The 16,514-nt window shown below is 39.7% G+C and overlaps 1 long non-coding RNA gene across 1 annotated transcript; it reads left to right on the top strand.

The window, feature by feature from the left end:
- Positions 1-2,519: 2,519 nt before the first annotated feature.
- On the top strand, positions 2,520-4,284 carry LOC118478454. Its single transcript, XR_004859055.1, has 2 exons — positions 2,520-2,593; positions 3,491-4,284. It is a non-coding gene; the product is annotated as an uncharacterized LOC118478454 (long non-coding RNA).
- Positions 4,285-16,514: the final 12,230 nt, after the last annotated feature.

The following is a 16,514-nucleotide window of genomic DNA, read 5'->3' as shown; positions in this document are numbered from 1 at the left end:
CTAGTGGGGACGGTTGGTAAACAAAATTATAAAAAATAACTTTAAAAAAATAAGGCATCTAGTAGAGACACTGTGGTAAAAGAAAATGTGTCATTAAAAAAAAAAAAGATGATCTAGAGGAGACAGTTATTTATTATTTTTTTAAAAGGTAAAAAAAAAAGGCATCTAGTGGAGATGATGGGTACATGTTATTAAAAAAAATAAGGCATTTGTAGGAGGTGGTAGGTAAAAGTAAAATAAATGTTTTTAAAAAAAAAGGCATCTTGTGGAGACTGTTGGTAAAAAAATAGTTTAAAAAAAAAGAAGTTTAGTGGAGATGGTTTGTAAAAAGAAATATTATTTAAAAAAATAAGGCATCTGGCGGAGACGGTTGGTAAAAAAGAAACTAATCCCAGCAGCTGGTGCAGACAGTTTTCTTTCAAGATGTGTACACAAGAAACCATCAAGTAATATTATTATTAATATGTACGTCTTGTTGACCTGTTCAAGAGAAGGAACTCACGTAATATATTTTATCATAATATTAACAGGTATTGTTGTTTCCCTTAACAAAACATTAATTGTCAAAGACAAAAAATATTATTTTAAATTTAAGGCAACTGGTGGAGACAGTCGGTTAAAAAGAAATATTTTATATTACAAAGTAAGGCAGCTAGTAGAGATGGTTGGCAAAAAATAAATATAATTAAAAAAATAAGGCATCTAATGGAGACTTTTGATTTTAAAAAAATTGTTTAATAAATAAGTGGGGATGGCTTGTGAAAAAAACCAACATTATTATTTTAAAAAATAAGGCATCTAATGGAGACGGTTGGTAACAAAAAAAATATTATGTTGTTTTAAAAAGTAAGGCACTAAGCTGAAGAAAATAGGGAGCATTAGAAAATATCTACATGCATCTGTTTGTGTCACCAAAAGTTTAATAACATCACTTATATTGTCAAGGATTGATTATTGCAATTCCTTAATGGCTGGTGTACCTGATGAACAGTTACAACAACTACAAAAAGTACAAAATATCGCTGCCAAAATAATTACTAAGAAACTAAAGCATGATCATGTGACTCCTATTTTAAAAGCATTACACTGACTCCCAGTGAAAGAGCGTATCATATATAAAATCTGTTTAACTTGCTACAAGTGCTTAAATGATTTATCACCGGACTATCTAAAACAGCTTTTAACACCCTATGTGCCTCCTAGAACGCTCAGATCATCAAGTGATAAAACAACCCTTGTTAAGCCTAAAATAAAGTACAAATCATATGGCCAACGCTCTTTTTCATATTTTGCCCCACTTGTTTGGAATAGGCTTCCAAAAACTATCAGAGAAGCAGAAAATCTAGAAATTTTTAAGAAGAAACTAAAAGCATTTCTATTTTCATCATATTTCGATTAGACAGAATCCATCTAAGCTGTAGATCGTTGTGAGTTTGTTTGTATGTGCGTAAGTGCATGTGTACGTACGTGTGTATGTGTGTATGTATGTGTGTGTGATGCTTGCGTGAGTGAATATGTGTTTGCACGAGTATGTAACACTATGTACCTTTAAAATTGATTTGTAAATCTATAATATATATAGAGGGAGACAACAGTTTCAATACCCATTCTTCACTGAGTTACCGTAGACTCTACTAGTGTAATACATAGGCTAGCATAAACTTAGATCAAATTTTTAGCTTGAACCAAATTGGTGCTGCGAAAAGCAGTTTCATGCACCTTTCTTCTTGTGCGGGAAGAACGATGCCTATATTTCTCTACAGTGACAAAAATAACTTTGGTGCAAAGATGTTGCTTGCTCCCAGCAGACAATACCGCAAGCGGTGCGATGAGCATAAACCATCCTCGCCGTAGGTCTCTTCACTGGCGCAGCCAGCGGGTGTCAGCGGGTGACAGATCGCAAGGATGTAGTAATGTAGATCTAGAGCTCTGGGGGTGGGGGGTGGGGGGGGGGGGGGTGAAGGCCAGGGTTAGGTGGAGCGCTTGCACCAATGGCGCCCCGCCACTGGTTCATCATTTCCTTTGTACATATACCCCAGTCACTTCAGTTCTCTCTTTTGGTCCCTTAACACTTTGCCACCTTCTCTTGCCGATCGGCGATTTTACCATCCAGTGTTTTTGGATTTTCCCCAAAACGGCTTTGCCTTTGATACTATAGCAAGAGATTTTGCGATATATTATATGAGCCTTGTAATGGAAAAGTGTTAAACTTCCACAACTCTTCCCTTCAAAACGTGCAAAGTAATCAACAAAATGTTAATAACGGAAGAAAGTCTAGACAATTCACAACCCGATACATTTATTCATCAAATAAACAAAACAAAAGCCTTCAGAAAGCTTGTCTTTCTTCTTTTAGTTGTGTGTGTGTGTGTGTGTGTGTGTGTGTGTGTGTGTGTGTGTGTGCCTTCAGAAAGTTTGTCTTTCTTCTTTTAGTTGTGTGTGTGTGTGTGTGTGTGTGTGTGTGTGTGTGTGTGTGTGTGTGTGTTTGTGTGCCTTCAGAAAGTTTGTTTTTCTTCTTTCAGTTGTGTGGGTGTGTGCCTGGAGAAAGGCCCCAGTCGTTGGCAAAGCTTTGTTTTTAGCAACAGCGTGAAAGGTGAGAAAAAATTTGTTCCATCAGAAAACACACATTTAATTAGACTCCTATTTTTTTAATAACATGTTGAAAGTATTTGTATCACATTTGAAGACTAATTATTTTTTTACCTGGTACATGTAGATCTAGATCTAGTTATTTTTGCAAAATGTTGTACTTCAATAAAGGTAAAAAATATGTGCTAGAAAATGGGTTTTTCTCCAAAGTTATTTTTCTTCGAAGTCCTTTGTCGATAGTGACCCAAAAACCTAAAATAATATATTCTAGAAAAAGAACTACCCAATGTTTACAACTAAAAAATCACCGACCCATTCTCCGGGTCGTAAAACACCACACGTGAGTTGGCGACATAATTTGTGCTCAGCCACACGTTCACTGAACTGCCAACAAAACTCAGGTTTGTTTGTGAAAGTTTATTTGCTGTTTATTAATCTTCTCCCAATCAACTACTCCCAGGTCAGCCTTAGTGCTGCTACCATAATGACAGTAGATGGTACTACCTGCAGCTGTTCCTACTGCCTTGTAGGTGCATACGGGAATGTGAAAGACTAAGGGAGTAAACCCTAAACAAATCAGTAGGGAGGGGCCCTAAGGCAATCGACAGGGAAGAACGATCTGAACTATCTTCTGGCAGCCCCTGCAACTTACTGGTTCCAAATGTATTGACCTCGTCGCTCCTTTGGACTAAGTCTGCAAAGTCGAGAGAGGGTTCGTGCAAATTGGGCAAGGCACGTTCTCCATACTGTCAGGTCCAGGCATTTAGCTTAGTCAAGGAAGAATTGGCCTTGAAAAAAGCTGCATGAACACAACATTGAGACCATCTTAAGGTAAATTGACCGTCTGCATAGACGAAAAGAGCCATTCACATACATTTACTGTTATTTCTATCGTCCTCAGTTACTTGTCCTATTGGAGAATGATGAAGAAGAAGAAGAAGAACTTGTCCTATGATTATGATGTTCCCGACACTGGTCCACGCACCCTTCACCTGTCTGCCCAGTCGCTGATACAGCTGGCGCCTCGCTGTCAGAAAATGGGGGACCAGAGACAGTTTCCAACAGTTCGCAACAAGAACTGGGGATTTTTTTTCCCATGCTGTTTTTCACTATGACTTCGTTCAGTACTTTTGTACCATAGCTTTATGAGCATTGATGCTGTGTTACTGTTACTTGGACCTCATTGATGGGGAGAATATATATCTGCTACATCTATAGATACTATCTATAGATGTAGGCTGGTCGGAGGAAACCGTGAACATTTCACTGAACCTCGAACCGAGACATTAGCAAAAATAGTCGGTGAGATCAATTCTTGTTGATTTTGAGTTATAATGCATACCAGGGAATTCACCAACCATTTTAGAAAATAATTCTTGAACTGTTTCTTGTAGAACACACTGTAAATTTATTTCCAATTTGCTTTCACATATTCGGCTAGGGCCCATGGTCCTTTTTAAAAATCAAATATCTATCTCTCCTTCTTTTTTGTGTTTGTTACTCTCTTGCAACACCTCTGAACTTCAGCATTTATTGCGTTGCAAGTGCCGTAATATGTTTACCATAACAACAAATTTTATTATTTTCATTATAAAAACATTTGTTGCCAAATGATGCCTAGTAATTAACTGTAATGCTTATTTTGGTGAAATATTGTGTGACTTTTTAATAAACTTCAAGACAAAGGTGAACAAAGACTGTCTTGTGACCTATGTTTGAAAAAGAGCTGAGACTGAGAGTCTTCAAATTTAATTTCCCTTTCTCTCTCTCTCCAACCCCTTCTCTCTCTCTCTCTCTCTCTCTCTCTCTCTCTCCCCTCCCTCCCTCTCACCCTGTCTGTGAGTGTGTGCATATTATAATTATAATACATGTGTCATATTGTAAGATATAGCGAGTGTTTTACTGCCCCATTGGCACAATCTAGATCATGTAGGAGACGGGCCACTTCAACTCTGCCTCACAGGAATCGAACTCAGGTCTCCTGCATCCTTTGTTTTAGTAAGTGTTTTACGGCACTTGCAACACAATAAGGTCATGAAAGTGCCAAAGATTAGAGGTGCTACAAGAGAGTAACAAGCACAAAAAAGAATGAGGAGAGATAAGGGTGATAGATGTTTGATAGGAAAGAAGAAGCAAACCTAAGGATAATAGATCGAAATACCAAACCAGCTCCACCTAAGACGCCAGTCCAACAAGTCACGCAGTCTGTGGGCTTGTCATCCCTTTCAGCACTGTCAGGTTATTTCGGATTCAGTCGATTCAGAGGCAGGACTTCAGAATTTTACGTCTACTTCCGATAGGAATGAGTTCAGAGTCTTGAAATCTCTGCACAATGATCTGAGTTTAAGAACGCACGGCCTGGGATTCAAACCAGGGCTGTCCACTCCGTAGCCCAGCATGATACTAACTGACAGAGCCCAATCTGTTCCCGTGGTTTTATGCACCCTGCGTAATTTAGCAAAATTTGATCACATTTTTGCATAATTTCTGATGATTTTTTAAATTATTCTTTGTTAAAGGTAAAATTAACAGAATCGCATTTCACATTTTTGGGCTCAGCTAGCATAATTTCAGAATTTTTCTTGCATAAAACAACGGGGACAGCCCAATGGAGTATGGAGCTACCCGGTCTAACAGGGACTCTATGACAAGGATTTGTATTGTACTGTTTGTTTGAGTAAAGAGAAGCACATTGACACTATAACGGTCAATTAGTGCCTGAAAAAAGTAAGACAGACAGAGAGAAACAACAGAGGGAAAGTAAAGAAGTAGGACCTACCAATGACATGTTCCAACCACCCACAGAGTCTGACACACAGACAGAAACAACAGAGAGAAAGTAAAGAAGTAGGACCTACTAGCCGTTACCCTAGAAGTACAAAGTTCTGTCTGCTCGGTAGGCCTACCTAGTCTAGTTTTGAGAAATTTGATGTAAAAATTTTTGAGTTTCTCAACAAGTCAAGCTTTTTCGAATGTAATTCTTTAAATATCTCGACAAAGACTCCGAATAGTCTTACGATTTTGATAGAACAGCAGATAAAACATTTGGTTTCTGACCTCATAGTCTTAGTAACTCAAAATGGCCCAAAATGTTAGAACTTTGCAATTCTGAGGTAGCATAGTGTCGCCCTTCAACCACCCGCACTACTGCACAGACAGTGTACTGTTTGTGTCTGAGACAGCCTCGGTCTAGTACAGAAAAGCCAGAACAAAAACTTGTCAAAATGTGAACACGACGTTTAATTGATGAGATGCCTTCTCCGACAAGTGACGTCACTGGCACGGCTACAGTCACACGCACAGTCAGGTCATACCAAATCATTCCGTCAATCCCAATAGGCCTATACCAACTTGACCAAATCATTCCGTCAATCCCAATAATAATAAAATTACAGCAATTCAACTACATGTATCAGGTCCGTGTTAGAGTAAAAAACAATTTCATGTAGGACTTTTATTAACTTTTAAAAACAAAGCGTACCCCCCCCCCCCTCCAACATAGCCACACCCCCCCCCCCCCACTCTCTTACTCTTAGCCCCTTGATGACAAAGTAAACCAGAGCTGCCTACTTGATCATCTGTCTTCAATAGCACTACATGTAGTTGGTTCATCATGTCCGGAAAAAAGAAAAAAAATATCTTTAAAACTTTGAAAATAAAGTTAATTGTTGTATCCATAGAAAGTAATTGAAAAACCATAACATCTAGATCTTCAACTACAATATTATATCAACAACATTATGACTTCCTCTGTCAATTCCGTCCAAATTAGTTTGAAATGATTCTGACAACTACCAGCGGCCAGGGAATACCTAAAGGACATACATTGTACTAATCAAAGTCCAAATTGGCAAACCATATTGTGCGCCGTCGCCATGGCTACAGGAAATGTGAGGTGGTCGCCCCCTTTGTGAATCTCGAGTTGAGGATCTGAGACTTCTGAATGATGGACTTCCTCTGTGCGTCGTCGAATTGGTTGACCTGGAGGTCTGCGTCGCGGTCGAATGGTCTCCGGGCCGGTTTCTCCTCCTTGTCCCCTCTCTCCTTCCGTTTCTTCTTTTCTTTTTTCTCCTTTTTCTGCAGCATTGGAGGGGGTGGGGGTGGGGAATAAACGGGTTTTAAAAACATGTATGTGTAGTAACATAGTCATCATGTTTGTTACATAACAGAAAAGTCAAGAAATTGACGTAATACTTTTTTCTTATGAACTGAGAGAAACTTGATATCTTATCTCGTATAACAACGCTTTCATTAATATAAAAAATATTTAAGAATAGATCTAGTCCTTGAGAAAAAAACCCATTTCAAATTCAAAGAATACATGATCACTGCCAGACTTGTAAGAGAATGCATATGAATAATATGATATGATAATATAAATGTCACAGAAAAATGTGTAAAATTAACGTTTTCCAATTTTGTTTTATCTTACACATGAAAAAAACCCCAATGGGTCATTTTGCTCCAGAATTTCTACTTATGTAATCTCTCCAATAACTGGTGTGCTATTTATCAACACAGTGAGACAAGGGCCTCGTGGTACAGTACTGTGTACGTAATTATTTATTTTCTAGACTATCTCAAACTAATAAATGATTTAAAAAGTCATTCTCATTCTCGCACTTTCTGTCCGTCAGTGTCTCTCAATCTCACGCTCTGCCTCACTTTCTGTCTGTCAGTGTCTCTCAATCTCACGCTCTGCCTCACTTTCTGTCTGTCAGTGTCTCTCAATCTCACGCTCTGCCTCACTTTCTGTCTGTCAGTGTCTCTCAATCTCATGCTCTGCCTCACTTTCTGTCTGTCAGTGTCTCTCAATCTCACGCTCTGCCTCACTTTCTGTCTGTCAGTGTCTCTCAATCTCACGCTCTGCCTCACTTTCTGTCTGTCAGTGTCTCTCAATCTCACGCTCTGTCTCACTTTCTGTCTCTTTCTCTCCTGTTTGCCACTCTCTTCTCTTCTGCTCTCTCCAACTCTCTCTTTCTCTCAGTGTGTGTGCGTGACTGTGTGTGCAAGTATATCATGTATATATGTTTGTGTGTGTGAGTGCGCGAGACACGATGAAGGAGTGGGTGGGTGGGTACAATGGCACCCTCAAGTGAGCAAGCTTCCTTTACTGATCATTTCCTCGTCAGTCTATCTATCCCCTTGTCTGTCTGTCAGTCTATATCTATCCCCTTGTCTGTCTGTCAGTCTATCAATGTTTCTGCATCTATTTGCCAGTCTGTCCACATAAACTTTTTCGGTCTGTATACACTTTGTACAAGTATATGCACAAACGGCATTACCCAGTTTGTTACATACGTGCATATATGCAAACCGCATTACCTAGTTATAGTAGTATTAGTACATACGTAAATCGCATTATCTGGTACATATTGATATATATATATATATATATATATATATATATATATATATATATATATATGTGTACATGTATTCGAAAAAGATCTGGTGACAAAACCATGGGGCCAGAGTGATGACTAATTAATTAACTAATTCACCTTTTTCGAGCCATTCGACCATTTAATATTCCCAGAGATATTTGTAAAAATTTGTTACTAGTTTTGTATAATAAACACCAACAAGAAGATATAATCTATAGAGGAAGGTATGAAATTATACAATGAATAAAGAGGTATGAAATTATACACTTAATAAAATTCGGAGATAACTGCTTCAATTGACTGTATAATTACAGTGGAATCCACTTATAGCGAGTCCTGAAATAACGAGACGTCTGTTATACTCACGGGCGGTTTGTTAACTGGACAAGACCGGCGGTGCCGGTCAAATTTTTGTCAACTGGACAGTTGACAAGAGATTTATTGCTGATGATGATTTTCATTCAGTTTTAAGTAAATCCAAACAAACATGTATCAACAGTCAAAAAGCGCCTCGCCGATTTGAAGGCGTTCAAATAGACAAGTGATTCACAGCTGTTTTGTCGCGTTTGTTTATCACGCCGGCTCACAACTGTTACAGTTAAATCGTCTCCTGTCACGTCGCGGAACTTCGTACGAGGACAAACCGAACACGGCTCGTTCAGCGATGACGTCAGTCCGCTGGGCAAATCCATCGACAGTCTACAGAGGGAATAGAACATCCCTTAATTGCCAAATTGGCCTCTGTGTTGCTTACAAAATTAAGAATGAGACTGTCTTGAGCAGCACGGACACATGTATTATTTTATCAGCAATACATGTATTTATCATTTACCAAGTTCTATAATTAGCGTTTGGCACACTTCCCCACTTTGTTACAACAGTGTTCTGTTCTGAGAACTGAGAAGTGCAATGAAGAACGTTTGATGATATAATGATTGGAAACTGTTGTGTGCTAACTTTGTCCAGCTTTGTATAGTATCTGATTGTAGACTTGATCTGCATGGGACAGCGTCACTGGTACAGTATCAATTGACTTTTTGTCATCATACACTTTCAGTTTGTTTTCTAGGATAGTTGTGTTTCTTTTTCTGTGCCGATCAAGTCAGTTTCTATTAGTCTCAGTAACTTCCATCGTACGTTATTCGTAGCTTTGTTTCTTGACACTACCATATTTTAGCTCTTTAACATTATATTATAATGTTTACAATGGTGTGTGTGTTTGGGAGGGGGTGGGGATGGCGAAAGTAGGGGGAAAATGAGGAGAGAGGAGAGAGAGAGAGAGAGAGAGAGAGAGAGAGAGAGAGAGAGAGAGAGAGAGAATGTGTGAGTATGTGTGTGTGCGTGCGAGCGCGTGCGTGTGTGTGAGTATGTGTGTGTGTGTGTGTGTTGTGAAGGAAGGGGGTGGGGGAGTGAGAAAGAGTCGATGTGAATGACGGCCGGTCAGTTCTATAAACCACGAACCGCCACTGGTTATAAAGACACTATTCTAAAACCCCGTTTTATCCCCTTCTTTATCTTAGTAAATAAAATACTGCTATAGCGCTATCTGACAAACATGCGAGTCGGTTATAGCGGAATATTGCTGTTGCTGTGCACAGCACATAGGCCATTTATTCTTGCAAAACCTCGCTAGTTGTTGGTGATCTTGCGAAACAAAGAATGGAAGAGCCCAGGTGTGCAAACAATGAAGGCGGAGCGAATGACTGGCGAGGTTGCGGTATGTACAGACAAGCAGAACGCATCGCGTGATAGGCCAGTCTAGTCTAGATTATCTAGGCCTACCACGCCTCTCACTTCTCCGATGCGAGGATTGAGAGGTCACAGCGATGTGACTGTGATGGATGGGGCGAATGTGTGGCGTGCGTAAGCAGACAGAATGCACCACAGGGTGTGGTGGGGGACAACACAGCGGACGAGTTAGCCCATAGAACCTTATTTCCGATAGCCGACGTCGAGGCGCTTTTCCCTTTCGTCAACCCGCAGCCACCTCCCGAATCGTCAGCCACCTCCCAACCTTTGACACGGGTCAAACTTCCATCTATTTATAGGTAGTTAAATCTACCGGAACATGTATTAGGCGAAGTGATGATAGTCGCAATAGAGATTGTTTTGGTCTCTCTTTACTCATCTGCACCACACGAATTTAATTGATGTTTTTCCCTGGACTCTGCCTTTACTTAAGTCTCGAATCTAGATCTAGTAGTTGTAATCTAGTTGCAGGTTGCAGATTTAATAAATTGCCGAGAGAGAGAGAGAGAGAGAGAGAGAGAGAGAGAGAGAGAGAGAGAGAGAGAAAAGGGAGGAGTAGATCTTGCGAGAACTTCCGGGCAAAACAAAATGGCGACCCGCGCAGTTCGGCTCGATTCGAAAAGTGAAAGAGCCATAGCATCTTTGTAGACGATCAAGTTAGCTTACTTTTGTGCTATAACGTAATTTTTTTTCTTTGATTTTGTCAATTTGATCATCCACACCGATAGAAAGTATTTCGGAATTAGGAAAAACAGCTGTCTTGTTTCACACAAGGTGAGAATAGCCAATGCTGGCAAGTCTCATCCGGGGTGAGAGGTCAATCGTAGGGTTTTTATTCTCACCCCGGGTGAGGATAGTCACTTCCTTACTTAAACTTAAATGATTAGGTGATTAAATTTGATCTCTTATTGACAATATAAAAGTCAATTTAAGCTTCATTTCGTTAGAAAAAAATGGGTTAGGTTTGCTAACTTCTTAGACTTTGTGTTAAACAACACTTTTAACAAAACCAATCCTTACAAGCCTAGGCTTGGCCTTTGTAATCTCGAAGGTTTTGAAGTAGAAGTAGAAGAGTCTACTACTAGAGTCTAGTCCAATTTATTTATTCTCTTGATTGTACTGGATAACAGAAATCTGCAACCTGCCACTAGATTACAACTCTAGATCTAGATCTAGATTCGAGATTTTAGCAAAGGCAGAGTCCAGGGAAAAACTTTAAGAAATTCTCGTGGTGATGAGTAAAGAGAGACCAAAACAATCTCAATAAATAATATATCGCGACTATCATGGCACATCACTTCACCTAATGTTCCGGTAACTACCTATAAATAGATGGAAGTTTGACCTGTGTCAAAGGTTGGGAGGTGGCTGCGGGTTGACGAAAGGGAAAAGCGCGACGTCGAGCTGTCAACATCGCTAGCGCCAGAGAAAGAAACCTTATTTGATTTTTTTAATCAAATAAAACTAAGAGATCATGTTGAACCAAATCATCATCGGGGAAATTACAAAAAGAAACGAACTGACAACCAGATTCATAGATTCAGCCTACTGCACTATTTCCCTTGAATTTATTACTGGATCTCTTTTAATGAGAATCCTGCTATAACGGATGTTTCGCACCGGTCCACTCCCTCTCGCTATAGGATTCCACAGCATAAGCCTTGATGAAAAAGAGTATTACCAATAAATTTGTACATATGTTGTTTTTTTTTTGGGGGGGTTGTTTTTATAAAAAATGGTGCAGTATAAAAAGAAAAAAAAAAGGGGCAAATCACATCAGCAGAGCACCCACCAACCACCGCTGGTAATGATGAGAAAGTGAAAAAAAAAGAAAAGATGGAACCCAATAGTCTCTTAAAGAAAAGCAGTTATTCTAAACCAGAGGTTCATCAACAACTGCCCGCAAGGCACACAAAAACAAAACACATCATAAAAAAAAGACTCGCAAAACACAGGATTAAAAACAAAATTACAACTTTTAATTGAAAAACAATATTTAGTATACCAGTAAGTGATACATCCATGTGACATGTGTGTGAGTGTGTGTGAGTGTGTGTGTGTGTGAGTCTATATATATCATACACGTATATCGCAACATCATAAACCAAAACAGACAGTACCGACGACACGTAAGAGAACAAAAGTGATGAGGTGAGATGCACAGTTCGTCTTCTCAAGCAAAGACCAGAATTTGTTTTTTCATGCTTTTTTCTTCTCATTCTGAAAGAAAATCTATTCATTTTTCTTTACAATTTTTTTTCTCCGTTTTTTTTTCTTTTCGGTAATACATGCATTATGATGATAATTGCACAAACAAACAACATCTGCAAGAGAGAAGGGACCATGAGCCGGGGTGTGTGTGTGTGTGTGTGTGAGTGAGAGAGAGAGAGGGAGAGAGAAAGAGAGAGAGAGAGGGAGAGGGAGGACACATTAGAGAGTAAAGTGAGAGAGACGTGAGCAGCTGAAAGTAAGACCTGAAGTGTTTGTTATTTGTCACAGTGTTTGTTTTGTTTGTTTCATTGTTTGAGTGTTTGTTTGGGTACAGTGATACACATCAACACGATAACAGTTATTTATTAGTGCAGGGAGGGAAAAAAAGCAAGACAAATAGATAGAGAGAGAGAGAGAGAGAGAGAGAGAGAGGCAAAATAGGGACGGAAAAGAAGAAGAAGCAGAAGAAGAAGAAGAAGGTAGCAGTGGCCCCCTCCAGCCACCCACAGGCCCGGAGAGAGCAGTGGCACACAAGTGCAAGTGTATACAACGACAATGACGGCCAAACAGACAAACCACACAGAGGGCCGCACGCGCCAGGATTTACGAGAGGAACATGCGTCGCGGATCAGGGCTCGATGAATGTTGCTTCTACATCTAATGTGGTCTTCTCTATCTATTTATCATCAGCACTTTTCTTTCTTGGGTCAATTTGTTTAGAAGTCTTTGACTTAACCCTATCCGTACGCCCTGGGGTTGTATTCTTCCCATTTTAGAATACTTCTAGTACGAAGATCTCTTTGAAACTTTCAGCATTTCTCAAAAAAATCATTTTGACAGACTGCTGCTATGCAAAACGTACGGATCGGATTAATGAATAAATTTCCTCTTTGGAAAGTGGTGGCACAGAGTTCCCCATGTAGTATGGATACGATAGTAAAACACGATGTACGGATAGGGTTAAGGAGAAGCCCATTGACAGGCACAACAATGGTCATAGCCATAATACAGTAGCACAGGGACCGAAGTCAGACAGACAGACAGAAACAACAAAGGGAAAGAGAAGAAACTCCCCAGTACCTCAACGAACAGTCTAAAACTCCCCAGTACCTCAACGAACAGTCTAAAACTCCCCAGTACCTTAACGAACAGTAATCTACAACTCCCCAGTACCTTAACTAACAGTAATCTACAACTCCCCAGTACCTTAACTAACAGTAATCTACAACTCCCCAGTACCTTAACTAACAGTAATCTACAACTCCCCAGTACCTTAACTAACAGTAATCTATTACTCCCCAGTACCTCAACGAACAGTAAGTAATCTAAAACTCCCCAGTACCTTAACCAACATCCAATATGTACAAAGCGGCTGATGCCCGTTCTAAAAATTCTAAACACAAACGACACAAATTAAAAAATCAGAACCCACACAGTCAAACAACAGCTAAAATTCTAAAGATTCTCACAAGAACTCCCACAAAATTTTGGGTCATAAGACTCCGTAAATAAAACCTGCCATGCAGGCCCACAAGAATCAGAAAGTCACTACGTTTTCAGCATCAGCTTATAAGAAAAAAACGTCAGTTATAAACCCACTTTCTGAGCCAGCAGCACAGGGTGGATAGGGAGGGAGAGGTCCTGTCAGAATTTGGGGCAAGTGGTACAAAGGTAAAGAACAAAAGAAGAGGAAACAGGGGGTGGGGGGTGGGTGGAATTAGAAACACCGGTTTTTCATTTGAAATCCATGGATCATGTTCATCAAAAAAAAAGAAAAAGCTAGAAGAGCCAGAATGAGAGTTAAGAATCGAATACTTCCGTCAATGTGAGAACATTGGTAAGCATTCCTTCGTCATGCTGTATTTCTCCTTCAACTTTCATCCTATCCCTTCACACAAAACGTCTGATTAAAAACTGTGTAAAAATTTTACCTGTAAAATCAAATTCAAAATCAAGTACTTCCTGTGTACAATCTATAAGCTCACAAACCCATACAAATCACGAGCTACAACTTCCATCTTGGACATCTGTTTGAATAAACTCATTGGGTCAAACTAATCTTGGACTTGTTTTAGTAAGTGTTTTACAGCACTTGCAACATAATAAGGTCATATAAGTGCCGAAGATTAAAGGTGTTACAAGAGAGTAACGTACACACACAAAAAAGAGGAGATAAGGACCACAGAAGTATGATAGGAAAGAAGAAGCAAACAATACCAGAGCATCCGCCAACCACCCACTCAAATCTTTTTGATCGTACTATTCCAACCAGGACCCGCCAAGCCACACTCTGACAACACCAGGACAAACAGAAGTACAGAAACTGTAGAACAAAGTGCTGAGAAGTGACAACATATCGGTACAACATCACACATCCTCCGACAAATCACTGCACATATCCAAACACAAGTACCTGTCCCTGTGGTTTTATGCACCCCGCATAATGCAGCAAAATTTGATCATTTTACAAAATAATTTCTGATTATTTTCCTTTATCTTTTATCATTCTTAGTTAAAATTAACAAAATCGCCTAATTTCTCATTTTCGGGCTCAGTTTGCATAATTTCAGAATTTCTCTTGCATAAAATGACGGGGACAGGAGTATAGAACAGACATTACAGGGTTCCTGCCATGAACTCCCCACCAAATTCAAGGAGGTTTCAAGGAGAAATTTTTAAAATTCTAGGAGATTTGGTCAAGAAATTCATGCCGAAAGCTATTTCCGGTAGGTCTACACTTGCCCGAAAGGAATCGTAGTTTCAATTTTCTGACAAACATATTGTTCATGTCCAATCCGGCGAAATTCAAGGAGATGTCAAGGACTCCTTGAATTCAAGGAGGCCGCAGGAACCTTGAAACAAAACTCACAAAACTCCCACGTCATCGTAAAACCGTACAAGTCTACAGGGAGTCTGGCGAGCACACTGCGGCTCAATGTACAGTTCAGAACTACGTTTACGTATTTCGGCTCTTCAGCTGCACTAGGCCCAGAAAGCAAAACTTGTTCACTAGCGAGAAAAAACTGTCTCATTCTTTTAAAAATTGTACCATACTCAAGTTAAGTAACCTTTCTGCCTTAAAAAAAATTTAGAATTTGAACTTCGTCAAAATACTTCTCGAGCAACCTATACAGAAGATGCTAAACGGTAGAACAGTGACTCACTCCCAATGCCATACAGTAGAACAATGACTCACTCCCAATGCCATACAGTAGAACAATGACTTATTCCCAGTGCCATACAGTAGAACAATGGCTCACTCCTATTCACTCATCTCTGTCGGAGCATAAGAAGCTGTTACATTCATCAATTTCTCTCACTCACAGAAACATTTTCACAAATTTTGAACATTAACGTTTCCAACTTAAGTCCTTGCAAATAGAGGAAGAAGCATAGAAGCAAAATTATCATTGCGTCTTTTTCCATTGCACGAGTCAACACCGCACCTTTTTCAGACTTCCTTCCTGAACAGTTTGAAAAATAACAACAAACCCCAACAACCTAAGAACAAAGAACGTTTTCCTGTGTAAAGTTCTAACACAAACGAGAGAAAACAGTTCTGCACAGAAAACATTATTACTCTGGTAAAGTAAAAAGTAAAACTCCCTTCCCCGTCTGACTCATATAATGCATGTGGCAAGGCAAATAGAAGCAAAACAAACAAAATACCATCTTTTCCACAACGTAGAAATGTACCTACCCAAACGACAAATTGCACCCATGGTCAACAAGAACATTGGAAAAATACATGCAACAAAACAGTAGGACATTTTCAAACACGTTTTGCCTCGTGACTGACACTGTAAATAGCGAGACAACGACTGCTGTACAAATTAAAAAACCCACGACAAGAGGTTCATTCTATTACAGTTGGGTCTACAATACAATATCCAATATCTCTAACCAACTCTCGCTGAAAGCGGAAATAACTCAGCCTTTAACTAAAAGAAAAGACAAAGGCGTGTCATTTATCCACCCTGAAAAATTTCATGTAACGACGCATTACAACCACATGACTCAAACACACGAACTGCCAACGTCATCATTTCTCTTTACAGCGGAGTGTTAGGAAAAAAAAATATGTCTGTTGCTTCTCATTTTGACTGAGCATAAACAATATTAGTTTGGATTTTTACTATAGATACGAGTTTAACGGTACTCGCAACAAAAGTAGGTCATGTAAGTGCTGACGAGGTATCACTTGGGCGCAACATTTCAAGAAAAGAAGGTGAAGAGATAAGGATGACAGATAGTCGCGTCGCTGGGAAAGAAAACGCAAACCCCACCAGAACACCCACCACCCACCCACCCACAGACAGTACCAATATATTATGATGTTGACGGAGAAGATAACAAGTGACTGACACGGTGGGTGGGTCAGGCTAAACGACGGCCAAACTTTGTCCGTGCCAAATTCCGTTTAGTTTTAGTAAAGAGTTTTACGGCACTTGCAACACAATAATGTCATGTAAAAGCGCCGAAGACCAGAGGTGTTACGGGGGCTCTCGTGGCCTAGAGGTAAGGGTTGGCCTCTCATTCAAAGGTCCCGGGTTCGAATCCGGGTAGCGACCCAAAAAA

The sequence above is a fragment of the Aplysia californica genome, unplaced genomic scaffold (genome assembly GCF_000002075.1).
Source record: "Aplysia californica isolate F4 #8 unplaced genomic scaffold, AplCal3.0 scaffold00573, whole genome shotgun sequence".
Taxonomy (NCBI): domain Eukaryota; kingdom Metazoa; phylum Mollusca; class Gastropoda; order Aplysiida; family Aplysiidae; genus Aplysia; species Aplysia californica.
The sequence above is the reverse complement of the archived record's forward strand: the minus strand, read 5'-3'. Positions and strand labels throughout refer to the sequence as shown.